The following is a 16,076-nucleotide window of genomic DNA, read 5'->3' as shown; positions in this document are numbered from 1 at the left end:
TTTTTTTTTTTAACCTCCATTAAATGTTTTTTCTCCGTCCTTCTTTTTACCATGGATACAAAAAAAAAACTCAGTTTTCCTTTTTAACAGCCATAATAAATTTTTTTATCCCTAAAAAATATAATGAAATATATATATATATATAGTAGTAATAATTAGTAATAAATAATGATATTTACAACTAGAAATAAAATAGGTTTAAGGCTCCCAAAATTCGCACTAAAACTGTTCACAAGGACCCATGGCATAGTGGTTTGAGTACTTGAAAAAAACAATTGTAAACGTGATATTTTTGTGAAGGTTGAGGGTTCAATTCTCAGTGTGGGCGAGCGAAAAATACTATTGCAAATTACTTAGGAACTCTATCCAGTCACGGCTGATAGAACAAGAGCATGCTACCCCTGTGAAATAAATAAAGGGTTCCATTCGAAATTCCATCCAAATTCCCGAATCGACAAGCAGAAACATTTTAGAGTTCGACAAGATACACCCAAAAGAAGGTCGGCAGTTACAGTGATTGAAATATAAAAATGACACTCAAGATAAGCACAGTAGTTAACATGCATAACCAATCTTCATCTCAAAAATTCAGAAATGTAATACTGTAATGTTGTGACCCTTTGGCAGTGTTCACAGCGTAGTATCTGTTAACTGTGGCAGGCAGTGCCAAGCGACCAAACATTATTATTACTAATTGATCCGAGCGACAGCAGGTTACTGGATCGATTATTATGATCAGAAAAAAAAATAGATTGGAAAAATGTGAGTGACAGTTGAAATAATAAAAGGCTACAAAGAAATGTTAACTTGAAAAATAAAGGTAACCAAATTTCTAGACGAAATAACTAGACATAGCTTACATAAACGTTGGGTTTTCAACACGTGATGATGACGTATATTTGAGTAGATTTTAATCAGTCGTTAGCTAAACGCCAAGGAAAACGGACGACTCAAGAGAAAGTTGGTCTCTCCTCATAACACAAGGAGGGGGCGTCTTTCAAGACAGCCAAGATGTGAAGACATTGTAATCTCTGAAGATGCCGGTCGGAATCGACAGAATATCCGATGCCTCCGTTCACTCTCAAAAGACAAAGGATACCCCCCTGTAGAAGCAGCTGCGCATGTAATTGTGCTGCAAGGGTTGCACAATCCTCAACCACACCTCTCCTGACTCCAGTGGCAAGAAGAAGTCTAGGACGACTGGAAACAATGCCAAGATAAGCAGAGAGCACATACAGCACCTGGAAGTTCCAAATGGTCCCCCATCTGGTACTAGCCAGGCTCATCGTTGCTTAACCGGTGATCTGACGGGAACCGGTGTGTCAAACGTGATTATGCCGTATATCAAGAGAATAAATGTTTTTATATATAAACCTGGTATGTGTTGTGTTTGCCTACAACGTTTGAAACTATTTTGTCTACAACCGTTTCAATATGTCCACGTCAAATCATTTCATGTTAGAACTGTTGCAAATAACCTATCATACTTTCATAAATCAGAGTCCATTTTCTGTAGGCTGTTTTGAACCCAGTCAACGACGGGTACTTTTGCTAGTATGTATATATATATATATATATATATATATATATATATATATATATATATTGCTGTTGATTGGCCTAATGGTTAAAAGCCTTGAATGTTGTATGGGCGGTCGGGTTTTGATTCTGGCATGAGGTAGTTGCTTGTCTAGCCGCACTAATGAGCTGTGATACAGCGAAACAGTACTGTATTTGGATGACTACAATGCTCCTTATCTTGAGTTGAGCATATTGGGAAGTGATACACGATATACCATTAGAGTATTAAGCGATGCTCTTTGTGTAAACAAATCCAGCTTAGGTATTCGGACGATGTCAAAACATCATTATGTTTTATATATATATATATATATATATATATATATATATATATATATATACGTACATGAATATACGGATAATATATAAACCGCCCCACCCCACTATCCAACAATACTACAACTCTTGATCATAACATTAGTCCGGGTAACATCCACTTTTAGACCATTACGTTCCATAGACTTTCTCCAAGTCTTTAACTTAACAAGTAACCCATCTATTGTTTCATAGGAAAATATGAAATCATCAGCACCTCTTCTCGACAATACTTTTAAAACATAAGTGAAAAACAACAAACACAGTACAGAACCCCCACATACTTTAACATCAAAAGTATCACTAAATGTGCTATTAATTCGAGCACGATTTTAAGAATTAATGAAAATAAAATAACTTCTGGGCAACGTCGCGTAGTAATATATCCTCCACTATAAGAAAGACCAACGTGTATTAATTTGTATATAACTAAATATATATGTCCCGTCACACAAAAGTTAAGTAAAATACATGCTTTTTTTTTTTCATAGTCCTTGGTTGAAACCATTTCAAATGGGAAAGGGGAGCTGATAAACAAGTAGCAAGTCAGACAAACCCTGTCGTCTGAACGTGAATAAAGCCTCCACTTTGAATTTAAAAAAAAAGAGGATGTTTTTGTTAGATCATCAGAAGTGGTAATCTTATCTATATAATGAAAAATAACTGACACAATTCTGTTGGGTTGACAAGAAAGTTCTTGTGGATTTTAATTTTTAGATTCGGATGAACATATCTCGTCTCAAACAAAAATTTATTGATCGAAATAAGCACCATCAGAATCAACACACTTTTGCCAACGCAAAAGAAGTGTATTTATGCCAGCAATGTAAAAATCTTGTGTTCTGCCAGACATTCTTATATCACTTAGGTTTTTAAAACATTTCTCATGCAGAAAGTTGTCGAGATGCTTGAAAAAGTGGTAGTCGGTAGGTGAGAGGTCTGGAGAGTATAATGGATGAGGCAGAGTTTCATAGCCCAATTCGTTCAACTTCTGTAGGGTTGGTTTAGCAACGTGTGGTCGGGTATTGCCGTGAATGAGAATTGGACCTTTTCTGTTGATTAATGCTGGGTGCTGTTGTCAAAGTTTCTGATGCATTTCATCCATTTGTTACCAGTATTCTCCACTGTAATGATTTGGCCTGCATTCAAAAACTAATGAATGAGAGTCAAATACACTTGTGATGTTAGGCTGTGTAAGGTGTTAACTTTGATCAAAATCGCTTATTCCTTCTTTCATCATTTGTTCGATTATCGATACTTATTGAAGCCATTCTGATACAAAACCTATCTAAGAACATTGCCAGGCACAAAGTACCTATATGTGAAATTTCATAAAAATCGGCCCAGTCGTTTTCGAGTCCATAGGAAATGAACTTACACACACAAAGTTCCTTTTATATAACAGTAGAAATAGTGATGCATTAAATGTAAACAGGCTTAAATTTTATAGATAATTAAAACATTAATTTTCTTTTAAACTAGCGAGGGACAACCCTTGCCTGGTCGTAAAATACGTTTAAATATATCTTAATTGATGCAGATTTAGTATTTATTATTACAGAGCCAATTCACTATTGAATATCGCATATATATATTTAGAGAAAGAGAGAGAGTGAGAAAGAGAGAGAGAGTACTGATTTCAAAAGTTTTTAAAAAAATGACTTCGGTGCCATCAGCTAGGATCGAAATCAAAATATTTAGTGCTCCAATTGCTTGAGCTATCGGCAGAAAAATAAGAAATATTTAAAATTAAACCACTTCAAGTTATGAATGAATTTGCGCATGCACAAAAGTAATAGAAATATGTTAAGTTGAAATAAAAATTTTGCATTTCAATGGCCAAAATTTCTGTGCTCGTTATTCATCCATCCAAACAAATATTTTACTCGTTATAAGCCATCCTTCGCATATGATTACTATTTCCTGTTAATTTCAGTGTTATGTGACCCGTAGTTCAAGAGTTTATCGGTTAAATATTTTAACACACACATACACATACATACTTCTACTGTTTCATTTATGTAGATTTTGTCACATCGATTTGAATATTTAATCTGAATTTTAAAATGGTAATCACCGGTAATTAGATACTAAACGTCATTTTTCTTACAGAATTAACATGAAAGAACTTGTTTTAGTAAGCTTAATTTATCCATCATAATTACTGCACCCATTTAAACATTTACGAAAGAACCACCATGAATTTCAGATTTATTAATGGGCTTGATTTGGCTGTTTTGTTTTATGGCATATCAACCCTTTTTTTTTTTAGATTATTTAATGCCGAATCTGGTAATTTTGGCAAAAGTTTTTGTTTCAAATTCCTTATATTTTCATATGCTTATTCACAGTTTTTGATTTGGTTGTTTCGTTTTACGGCATATCAACCCTTTTCAGGTTATTTAATGTTGAATACAATCATTTTGATAAAAGTTTTTATGCTTCAAGTCCTTTACATCTTCAAATAACCAACTGACGCTACTGGGAGGGGGAGTATTAATAGTTATTAATAATGGTTGGAATAGAAATATTTATTGTTGGTGGAGATTTTATATTGTTGGGTTTAACGTGAGACTAGCTGATTGATCAGATTGAGCCTCTCCGATCGCCCATCTAGCTCAACGTGAAATGTTGCAGTGTGCAAATCTACTTTCCCGGCTTATAGACTGCTCAGCCATTAGGAGAGTCATAGGTTACCAACCACGGCAAACAATTTCATTGGAGGGAAGGGGGAGGTAAAATAAGGGGGAGGAGGGAGAAAAAGAGCAAGAGAAAAATTGATGGCTTTCCTTTTGGCTTTATAGAACATAATTGAGTTTTGCAAAGGGAAAGGAAAAAAAAAAAAACAATGACATCAATGTTTGGTGCATTTTAGGTCAGGAACCCGGTATCTTTAGACAGCCTGATTTAATAGCACAAGGTTGTTAATGGGAACAAAAGAATTATGTTTGCCAGTGTTAGCACTCATCTCTCTCTCTCTCTCTCTGTCTCTTTTTGTATATATATAAGTGGTCTTGTCTGTCTGAGGAACGGTGAAACAAATTAGATTTGGTCTTTAGTCAGTAAAAATAGCTGATAAGGAGTAAAAACTGAAAAACAATTTAGCAAGCGTAAGTTGACTTTCTTGTATGCATGCACAAATATACATTTATAGATTAAAGTTGGTTTAAATTTTAACGTTTTCTTATCCATGTGATGATCGCTGAAATAGTAATGACTAAATGTTTTGGTTCTAGCCGATGGTACTCAAATCTTTTTTCAACTTTTGAAATACTTGACTATATATTGTGTACAATATAATAATCAACAGAATATTAGCTCTATGATAATAAATACAAAATCTACATGAATTAAAATATCATATTTAAGCGTATTTTATGACCAGGCTATGTAAAGGGGCTACTACTATATATTAAGTACAATATAATATTTAATAGAGAATTGGCTCTATAATAATGAATAAATACGAAATCTGCATAAATTAAAATATTATATTTAAGTGTATTTTATGACCGGGCAATGCCGGACAACTTGCTAGTATATAAACCATTTTATCTGTTGTTATATAGAAATCAATATGTAAACAATTCTAGGAGAAAATATGGATTAGGTCTGTAAAATAACTGAAAATATATTGGAATGTGAACAAACACAAGTCATTTTTTTAATAGGCTTTCTTCGTTGCATAAAATAAAAATTGAATTTTTAAAAAAATGTGAAGAGTATATATTTTTTTCAAGTCTAAACATTTAAATAATTATTTTTTTTTAAATCTAAACATTTAAATAATTATTTTTTAAGATTCAAGATAAACAAATTGGCTTTGAATCTACTCTCACCTGAAAGTATCCTGTATCGCATAAAACATCTTGGTGGGTTATGATCCATTAAGTGTGAAGCCTATTCAGGATGACACCTCCTACTAATGAAACGATCATCAAAGTGTTCCTTTATGTACAGGGTAGAACGATAAATTTGTTGCTATAGAGAAAACAACACTACAGCTTTATTTTAAAACTTTTATTGCAAAAAATCAATTCAGGTAACTTGATTGTGTAGTAGAGCCGACATCTATTCAATGTAGCCGCTTTCAGCCTCAATCACCACTTCGATACAGGTCTGGAACTGAGAGCATACTGTTTCTATAAGCGCTGGCGTGAGCTCGGCGAATACTTGGTGGATGGCAGCAATTAGGTTGGCTTTGGTGTTGTGGGGTGGTCATGTTGGTGATGTTCTTGATGTATGATCAAACGAAGTAGTCCATCAGGTTCAGGTCGGGAGAGGGGGTGGGGCAGTAAGAGAAGGGTAAAAAGTTGTAGCGCTTCTTCTGTAGCCAAGGCTGGGTCTCTTTGGACTTGTGGGTTGGCGCCAAGTCCTGCTGCCACACCTAGGTTCTGCCTATAGCCATCTAACTGCACCAGGGATCACCACACTTTTTAGCACATTCAAGTACACTTTGGTGTTGACTTTCAAGCCGACTTCGAGATGTGAGGTGGCATGATGTGGCTCTCACTTGAAATTACACATAACCACGGCCAGAAACTTTGTTGAGCTGTGCCCTCAAGCGTTGAACCATTCGGATTTGCATTTTGAGGGTGCTGGCAATGGTCCTGTTGTCATAACTTGGATCGGTAGATAGCATGAGTCATACAGCAGCGCATCTCCGATCTCATTCATTGAACATTGTGTCACTTTCAGACATGATAGAAGGCTCTTATCACTCTTGGGATTTGTACACAACTGACCAACTAGTAGATGGTCTGCAACAAAAAAAGAAAACCGGTTTTCATCAAACGGAAATGGAATCATGTCGTCTTTTCTAGGGCGAATTTTATCGTTCCACCCTGTAATTGAACGTCGATCAAACAAAGACTGTTGCACATTCATGACTGAAACTTGGAGGACAAGCCAGGCATAGGTTGAAGTTTATTTGTTCAAAACATGGTTGGAGTTCAGAAAAGACTGAATTTTATCAACGATTAAATAGGTGACATCTTTTGAAAGGACAAAAACTTTTCCAAAGGACAGAAAAAAAAAAAAATGATCCATTAATTCTGCGGGTTTTAAATTACTTGGGGTTGCAATATGAAACATGTAAAAACAAAATAAAGAATACTTCGAATCGGAGAAGTTTAAACAGACTATGTATCTCGGTCAATATTTATGTTTGAATTTGACCCTGACCCCAAACCTGAATTTGACCCTTTCTATCTCCCCGATCATCTACTTTATTTACTTACTCAACTCCCCCTAACTCCCACCGCCCTTGCTTTACCTCCATGATCTTCTAGCCCCAGCAACCCACCATCTACAGAGCTCTATGAGCATGAGCAGACTATCTAAAAACTTGCTTGCGCACAAATGAAAAACATCAGTTTCAGGGTTATCACAGATATTTCTTTCTTTCTGCGTATATATATATATATATATATATATATATACACACACACACACACACGAGGGGCGTTCCAAAAGTAATGCTTCCTATTCTTTTTTTTATTTAACACAAATGGATCAGAGGGGATTACAATTTGCATTGTTATAGTGACTGGACTTATGCATTCATGATCTGTAAGTTTCATCTATTTTGTTTCAGATACTGACGGTGTGAGACTCTAAGAAAGCAAACCCCTGTCATGAACGTGCATCAGAAGCAGAGATGTGTCATTGGATTCTTCCATGCAGAAAAAATTCAACCAATCAACATTCATGGCGCTTGTTGAATGTTTGTGAAGCTGGTGCAGTTGATGTCAGCACAGTTAGGCGATGGGTTTGTCAATTTCAGAATGGCGACAGAGATGTGAGTGGCAAAGCACACTCTGGACGCTCATGCACAGCCATTGTTCATCGGCTGCAAAAATGCATTGAGAAATGTGGGTGACTATGTAGGAAAAATTAATTCTGGAGCACAAATGATCACTCGTTTTAATGGTATCACTACTGTTTTCATAGCTCTACAACATTTTAGTTTTTTTAGTTTTAAATAGGAGGCTTTACCTTTGAAACGACCTTTGTTAATAAATAGAACAGGAAGAAGGTGTTAGACTGCAGGGTCCAAGATTAAGTTTGTTTTTTTGTCATTATATCATCCCAATATAGAAATTTTTCCAAAATTATCGTCTTTCTTAAAGAAACTAATTTGTACAAACATATTTTTAGATTTGGTCACATGGCATATTTATTTATTATAATATATAAGGGTCGTTCCAAAAATAAGGCCTCTTACTTTTTTACTAAAAGACTAAAACGCTGAAGAGCTACAAAGACGCAAGTGGTACCATTAAAACGAGCGATTTTTTGTGCTCCAGAATTTATATTTTTACATAGTCACCATTATTCTTAATGCACTTTTGTAAAATTACAGAGCACACTTTGTCGTTCACATCTCTGTCGCCACTCTTAAATCAACGAACCCATCTCCTAACTGTGCTGACATCAACTACATCGGCTTTGTAAACGTTCAATAAGCGCCGGTGAATGTTGATCAGTTCAATTTTTTCTGCATGGAGGAATTCAGTGATGCATCTCATCTTCTGACGCACGTCCATGACCAGGGTTGCTTTCTTAGAGTCTCACACTCTCTATTTCTGCAACAGGGAAATGAAACATTCAGGTTACAAATGCATAAGTTTATTCATCATAACCATGCAATTTGCAATCTCCTCTGAGCTATTGTTACATGGAAAGGCTGTCCCCTTTCCATGTAAATAAGAAGAGTATTAGATAGGTGAAAATGAGATTAGGATAAGCCGAGACTCGAACCTTGTAATGTTAAAATTTAATCGATTGTTAAATTCTATTAGAATAGTTAGATATCGTTTATATTGTAAAAAGAATTGATTGTTCATTCTTTTAGAAAACTGAATATTAAAAATGTCAGCTAAAGAATGAACAATACAAATTAAAAATATATTGCTAAAAAATAGGTTAGAATTATATGTTGAGAATTCTTTTGTTGTTAAGTGTGTTTGGAAAAACATGCATAGCCATGTGAATTGGTCACGTTTGAGAAACACACTTCTGACGTCATAGACGAAGGGGGATTCTCAATATAGGAGGTAGAGTTAGTCAGTCCGAGAGCCAGTAAGGAGTCAGCAGAAAAGTAGAGTCGAGAGCAGTTGAGTTGGGTTGAGTTGGAGTCAGTCCTTAGGAAACGAAAGGAAGAATATTAAACTATGTAGATCCCAAATTTGAATTTCTGACGTCATCAGCATTCTACCGGTCCAATGAATAAAGAATCATCATTGCGTTTTTGTTGTCATGTGTCATCTTTCAACACTCAAAAGATAATGTGTTAAACATCTTGTAATGGACATTGTGTAACCCTTACAAGATTATGTATCTCCCCTCCTCCGTGTTAAGAACTTGTATACATCTCCATTCAGTATCTATATGAAGTCCCAAGCAACCCAGAACTGTATAAATGTCTCTCTTTCTCTCTCTCTCTCTCTCATCATTATATCCGTTATATGTATTGTCCCAGTCATATCTCTCTAAATATGAACACCGTACTACACAACACTATTTAGGCGGAATAGAAAATAGGAGGCATTACTTTTGGAATGTCCCTCGTATATTACATATTAGGGACCCTACGTTGGTGACGGTTAATTTAGCTACTGTGGATTTTAACAATGGTCGCACCGAGTGCACGATAACCCAGATCTGTAGAACAGAATAATTCCCAGGGCTGAATGAAAGATCGATGACAAATTTGAGGCAGGGGGCAACAGACCAAATGGTAGACAAAACAGGAGTCAAACGATGACAAATGATGTCGTATCTTTCGAGTAAAGAAAAAACTAAGATTTTCAAATCAGTCTCTCTATGGAAGCTATGTGAATGGGACACCACCAATGATGTAGAAAACTGATTATCTCAGCAAATGTTACATCGATCTCTCTGCCTGCACGTCACTCATTCTAGTAAGTTAAATATTTAAGAAGTCAATAATTAGGCTAAGAAAACATTAGTTCTCTCTCTCTCTCTCTCTCTCTCTCTCTCTCGCCCGTCAATTATCTCCAAAACCTTGAAAAAACTCCTCAAACGTCTCTTTGTGTTCTAATTCTTCACAAATAGATTAAACTATAAAAAAAATGAGGCCTCATATAAACGCCGCACATATATACAAAGACATTTCGTTATTAAACATGTAACAATTATGACTGTCGTTGCACTACAATTTATAAATTCCATGAACAAAGTTTATATTCTAGAGCGTTTAATCTGTGGAACAAAATGTTTACAAGGCTACTCCTCAATCAACTTGTTAATCTGCTTTTTTGGATAGTATTGGTAGTATTCAGTTTATCTTACCCATTTGATTCCAATCCTCTCATCGTGGTATTCATCGTCCAATCGACAATCTATTTAACCCTTAACCTCAAGTACCTCTGAGCCTTGATAAGTTATCTGAATTATGTAAAAAAAAAAAAATTCTTAATCAATCGCAAATAAAGACTTATCAGCATCATTGTGACATGTGAAAAGTAGTAAAGGTACTTGTCCAGTTTTACAATCTAATTTCAAACAATTTCACGTCAGCATCTTCTGGCAGGTTATGCAAGAATCCAAAAGATGCTGAAGTGAATTCTGTCAAACGATTAATTCAAAACTCAGTGTCCCCCCTATGTTAAGAATGGCTTTCTCACATGAGGAAAGGAGAGGAATTTTTTTTTTTTTTTTTTCATTTAATGAATTCCAAGCTTTCATTGAAACTGTCTTTGACAGCTGATTGGATACTCGCCTCAGCATCTTCTGCCTGCTTAGGTCACCTGCCGGAAGATGCCGATGCGAAGTTGCCGGGAGATCGGATCATAAATCGGATTAAGTACCACAACAAAAATGCAAATGAAGCTTTCCGACGATTGCCTCCCCCCCCCACCCCTTACTCCCGGCCGAGCCAGTTAATCGTCTCCCAGTACCATCTTCCTGTTCTACTACTTGCTAGTAATAAAAAAAAAAAAAATTAAAAAAACTTGGCGCATATCACACCTCCAGCCCTTATCACCGACCTGCTCCCTCCTTTGCAAATCAGTACTGGGCTGGTCCTTTTTACCTAGTCTGCTACGCAGGCAGCAAGCCGATGGTGGTATTGAAAGACCTGAATAAACAGACACCTGACGCAGTTGAAATTTAGCCAGCCTTTTTCCAAGAGGTCACGGATGGGGTAGGTAACCCCCCCCCCTCACGAAAAAGAAATATAATAATAATAATAATAATAATAAGAAGAAGAAGAAGAAGAAGAAGAAGAAGAAGAAGAAGAAGAAGAAGAAGAAGAAGAAGAAGAAGGAGGAGGAGGTTATGAGGAGTGAAAAGATTGGTGCGGAGATCTGGGGTGGAGAGTTCGAGGAGGGAAGAGGGACTAACATTGTTGCCCTGCCCTTTGCGCCACCCCCTTTCACCAACACCATCCGCTTCACCAAACTCTTTCTAGTACCTTCTAAGAACTAAAACAGATTACAATTCATGAACTCATAAAAGCTTTGAAAGCAAGGCGCTCCTGCACTTACACGTTCTGTATATTTATCTACAAGCTAAAGACACAGTAAAAAGGTATAATCAGAAAACAGAGGGAAGAGAAAAAGAGATAATGTCCGTCCGTACTACTTTCATGTTGCGGTGGTATCCTGCCACACTGGTGTATGTTTTTAAGCTCATTAATGTATAAGCTTGATTGGGATTAGTTGTGATATTGATCCTGATATGAACAACGGTGTGAATAGGGTGAATTTCGTTTTATTAATTATTCACACTTTGTGTGTTTATGAGTGTCGGCTTGGCTTGGGAATGATCTCATGCAGATTTCCCATTTATCGTTTTCTTCTTCTATCTTCTATAATATAAATCTTACCTGTCTGTTTACATATATATGTATTTACATATATATGTATCTATGTATGTCTTGCAAAAACTTTCGACGGATTTTCACGAGGTCGGTATCGTTTTGAAGCTCGCCCCTACGGACAACAAATATCGAAAAATTGGCCAAAAACATTAATTCCTTCACCCCAAACTTGGCCGTTTTGTACAAGGCGGGGTCGATATTTTCGCCGACATTTTAGCAAGTCATCGTCACCATTGGATTGATTTTGGTTAATTTCAACGTTTTTGACTTCTGGTCGAGTCAGGCACCCAGGTTAGTCTATTATATAAATCTCACCTGGCTGTTTGAATGTATGTATGCTTGCCTAAAACTTTTCTCAGCGGCATCGGACCCAGTCAAAACTGGTATCATCTGAAAGGGCGATGTCTCATTCAAATAATATGTGAGAATTAAAAAAAACGGTCAATTATTTCCTATAGGAACAGACGTTGGGAGGATGAATGCTACTGGCTATGTATTAAAAAATACCCTATCTTCCAAATTGTATTCTGAGATTTATGCAGACTATGCAATTGTCTGTGACAACACTTCAAAGAGCATTGGTGATCAAAATTTTGCTGATTCGTTCTCTTTTGACCTGGAGCATGTAATACAATGGGAGGGGTAGCCTGTTACTTTTAGCACGTCGAAATCTAGCTTCTCTCCTTTAACCACTAAGACTTAGTGCCCACCTTGCCCTCATCGAAATGAATGGCTCTTTTGCTGAGGAAGCCTTTAATTTTGATAAGATCCTAAGATTGACTTTTGCTCTAAATCTAAAATGGAAGTCGGTTGTTTGTAAAAATGATTGAATCATTTTAGTGCTTCAGAAATTGCTTGACACCTGAAAACAAGGGTCTTCTTCAAGCCATCCATTTCAATTATGGCAAGACAAGAATCCGAGCTTTGGTGGTGAAAGGAATGAAGCTTCATTTTCAAGATTTTAGAAGTAAGACACTTTTTTTCCTTATCGCATCACATGCTCCAGAAGAGAGAGAATCAGTAAGATCTTGATCATCGATGTTCTTCAAGGTGCTGCCATAGGCATAGATAATTGAGTTGTCTGCATAAGTGTCAACAAATAATCTCAGAATATGATTTGAAAGATAACATGAAGACTAAAAAGTGCATTAGGCTTTCTTCAAGCAAATTCCCCGGACAATTACTGATACCCTAATTCCAAATGTGTGTTCATAGAACGTTTATCACTGATATAATTGCACACTAAAAATAGTTAAATTAAAAATAAAAAAAATCAGGCTTTTTTCAAAGAAAGTCCTCCATCAGTTGCTGCAGGCCTGTCAGACTAAACGATAAAAATTTTGTTTCCTAAACATATTTTTATTATAAAGATTCAAACAAAAACTATTTTTTTCTTTAATTTCAATAAATTGTTTTTTAGTCTGACAGAAAAATGTGTAACGTAAGAATACAGAGATGAATCTTCCAAGGAGACTCGCTATCACTGTTTATCATAGCCATGATGCCACTCACCTACATACTTTGGGAATGTGATGCTGGATACAAGTTTATAGACACAACAAAGAAAAAAACACCTTATGGATAACCTAAAGCAAAAAGAACCAGAGGAACTGGAAAAGGCCATAAACATGACTAGCATATAGAACCAGGACATTGTAATAGAATTTGGAATGAAAAAATGTGCACTACTGGAGATGAAAAGGGGAAAACTAGAGACATCAGAGGACATGGAATTGTCCAACCAAAAGGAAATGAGGGCGCTTGGTGAACACGAGACTTACAAATATTTGGGAGTTCTGGAAACAGGCACCATTAAACATACTGCAATGAAAGAGAAGATTGGAAAAGAGTACACGAGAAGAACAAGGAAACTCTTAGAAACAAAACTATACAGTAAAAATCTAATTAAAGGAATAAACACCTGGGTAGTATCGCTAACAAGGTATTCTGAACCATCTGTAGGCTGCACCAAAGAAGAATGTATGCAACTTGATGAGGAAATTAATGACAATGCAAAATGCGTTACACCCTAAAGATGATACTGACCAACTCTATGAGAAAATGAATGAAGGGAGAAAGGGATTGATTGATAAGTGTTGACTGCAGAAGGCACAAAAAAAAAAAATTAAAAAAAGACTTGGAAAAGTACATGACTCGGAACACAGAAAGACAAAAACCAAAAAGACAAGAAAATAAAAATGGGAAGAGAAAGACCTACACAAACGATTTATAGAAATGACAACAGAAGAGAATCATGAAAGCACCTGAACATCGTTAAGAAAAGGGTGCATGATTAGAGAAACAAAATTTCTACTGACAGCTGCATAGAAGAAGCGATTAGAACTAACCACATTAAAGTTCAAATAGATAAAACACAAGAAAACAGTAAATGTAGACTCTGTGAACAAAGAGATGAAACGGTAAACCACATAATAAACAAATGCAGGAAATTAGCTAAAAAAAATACGGTAATACATTGAGAACTCTGCATTCGAACATGCAGACAAATGTTGCTAGAAAACGAAAAAAAAAAAATCTTTTTGCAAAATGGAGGTACAAATGTAGTATTATATTAGCATCCCAGGGCAACGTGGAAGGTGTACTAGTTGACAATTATTATGATTATTCAAGCCAAAAAGTTTTGTCGGCTAAAATAAGTTTTAGAATAGTTAAAATATTTAGAAAAAAATATTTATTTACATTAATTTAGAAAGGTAACTTTAAAATGTTATAACAATTTAGTTGATAACTTAGAAATAATGACATGTAAAAACATCAGGTGATTATCTTAGTGATGTATACTAATGACGTCATTTAGAAGAATAAATGATCTTTTTGAGATACATGGAAATTAGCTGTGTCGGTCAGAGTCTAGAGAGGAAAACAAACGGTTTTCAGATCGTGATGACTCCAAATAAAGGGGTTCAGAAATGGAGATTGTTCGAATTAGCGGAGACAGTACTGGAAAACAAAAACCACAAAATCTTTTGGAACATGGAGATACAAACAGATAAATTCTTCCAAGCAAAGAGACTGAACATCATAATAAAGAAAAAAAAAAAAGAAACTGCCAATTTGTAGATTTTTACCGTCCCAGCAGACCACAAAGTGAACATAAAAGAGACAGAAAAACAAAAGAAATACGCTGAACTTGCCAGAGAACTAAAAGCAATATGGAACATGAAGGGAATTAATACAATACTAATAATTGTAGCAGCATTAGAAACAGTCCCAAAAAACATGGATAAGAAACTAGGAGAAATCTGAATCAAGAGGAAGACTGACACTATAGAACAGATAATGCTGAAAAATCCACATAAGATACAAACACTAACTGATCATATGGAAACTGCAATAGAAGAAAAACAAAAAGATAGCAGAATTCCACATGGAACCAAGAAAACTGAAACTACAAAATTTTAAATTAACTACCCTGCCCCCCCCCACAACCACACAAAAAAAATGTAGTACCGGCATAGACTGGTGGCAAACTGAATAGTTGTGAATGATTAAGGTAGATAGAAAGAGCGAGGAAAGAAATCACTATCTAGACCTCCACTTAATAAGTGCAAAGAGGATTAGGACCTTGGGAAGTCTTGGTGCCATCCTAATTCCAGTGAAGACCAATGGTCATTGCCAGTAAGAAATCAATGATAAATGAATGTTGCGATAACTCAAATTCATTTGCAAAGATTATTAAAAAAGGTGGAAAGTACTGGAAATTTGGGGAGACTTGTTGTCACTTAGACTCCTAGTGAGTGTAATAATAAACGTTAATAGGTTTTATTGGAAGCCTTTGAGATGAGTAATTTGTATATTTTTTATTTACTGGCATGGCTACCCGGTATTGCCCGGGTGGAGAGAGGTAGTATACTAAGGATATTGAGCAACCCCCTGAAAAAATAAATGAATCAAAACAACTTTTGTTTCAATCAAAATAGCAGTGAGTGCCCATGCAACCGAAAAAAAAAAAAAAATTAATTGCACTAGGCAGGCTCGAACCTGTAACACGAAAGAGGAAAAGAGGTGGAAAAAAAAAAAAGCTAATGTGCTAGCTGTCACGGCCACGACAACTTATGACGTCATGACAGGTCGAAATAACGTTTTTTAAACATACATTCAGATTGCTAGACGTATGACTTGCAAAAATGTTGATGCAAAAAGTGACCCTTCCTTGCAAAAAACGGCCAAGCTGATCCAGACAAAATTAATCTTTTTGCCCAATTTTTACATATTTTTCATCCGAGAGATTGATCTTTCTAATGATACCAATTTTGTCATGGTCAGATGTGTCTCTGAAACGTATTTGGCGGGCATACAAACACACACAGAC

At 35.8% G+C, this 16,076-nt stretch overlaps 1 protein-coding gene and 1 pseudogene across 3 annotated transcripts in view; both read right to left on the bottom strand.

Annotated features, from left to right (window-relative positions):
* LOC145242560 (uroporphyrinogen-III synthase-like) overlaps window positions 1–16,076 on the bottom strand; it is a 203,440-nt gene that overhangs the window by 71,874 nt on the left and 115,490 nt on the right. The gene's annotated exons all lie outside the window — the stretch shown is intronic.
* LOC145243109 (5S ribosomal RNA) lies at window positions 1,230–1,345 on the bottom strand (annotated as a pseudogene).

This window comes from Euprymna scolopes, chromosome 21, assembly GCF_053919585.1.
Source record: "Euprymna scolopes isolate OS-2025 chromosome 21, ASM5391958v1, whole genome shotgun sequence".
Lineage (NCBI taxonomy): Eukaryota > Metazoa > Mollusca > Cephalopoda > Sepiida > Sepiolidae > Euprymna > Euprymna scolopes.
The sequence above is the reverse complement of the archived record's forward strand: the minus strand, read 5'-3'. Positions and strand labels throughout refer to the sequence as shown.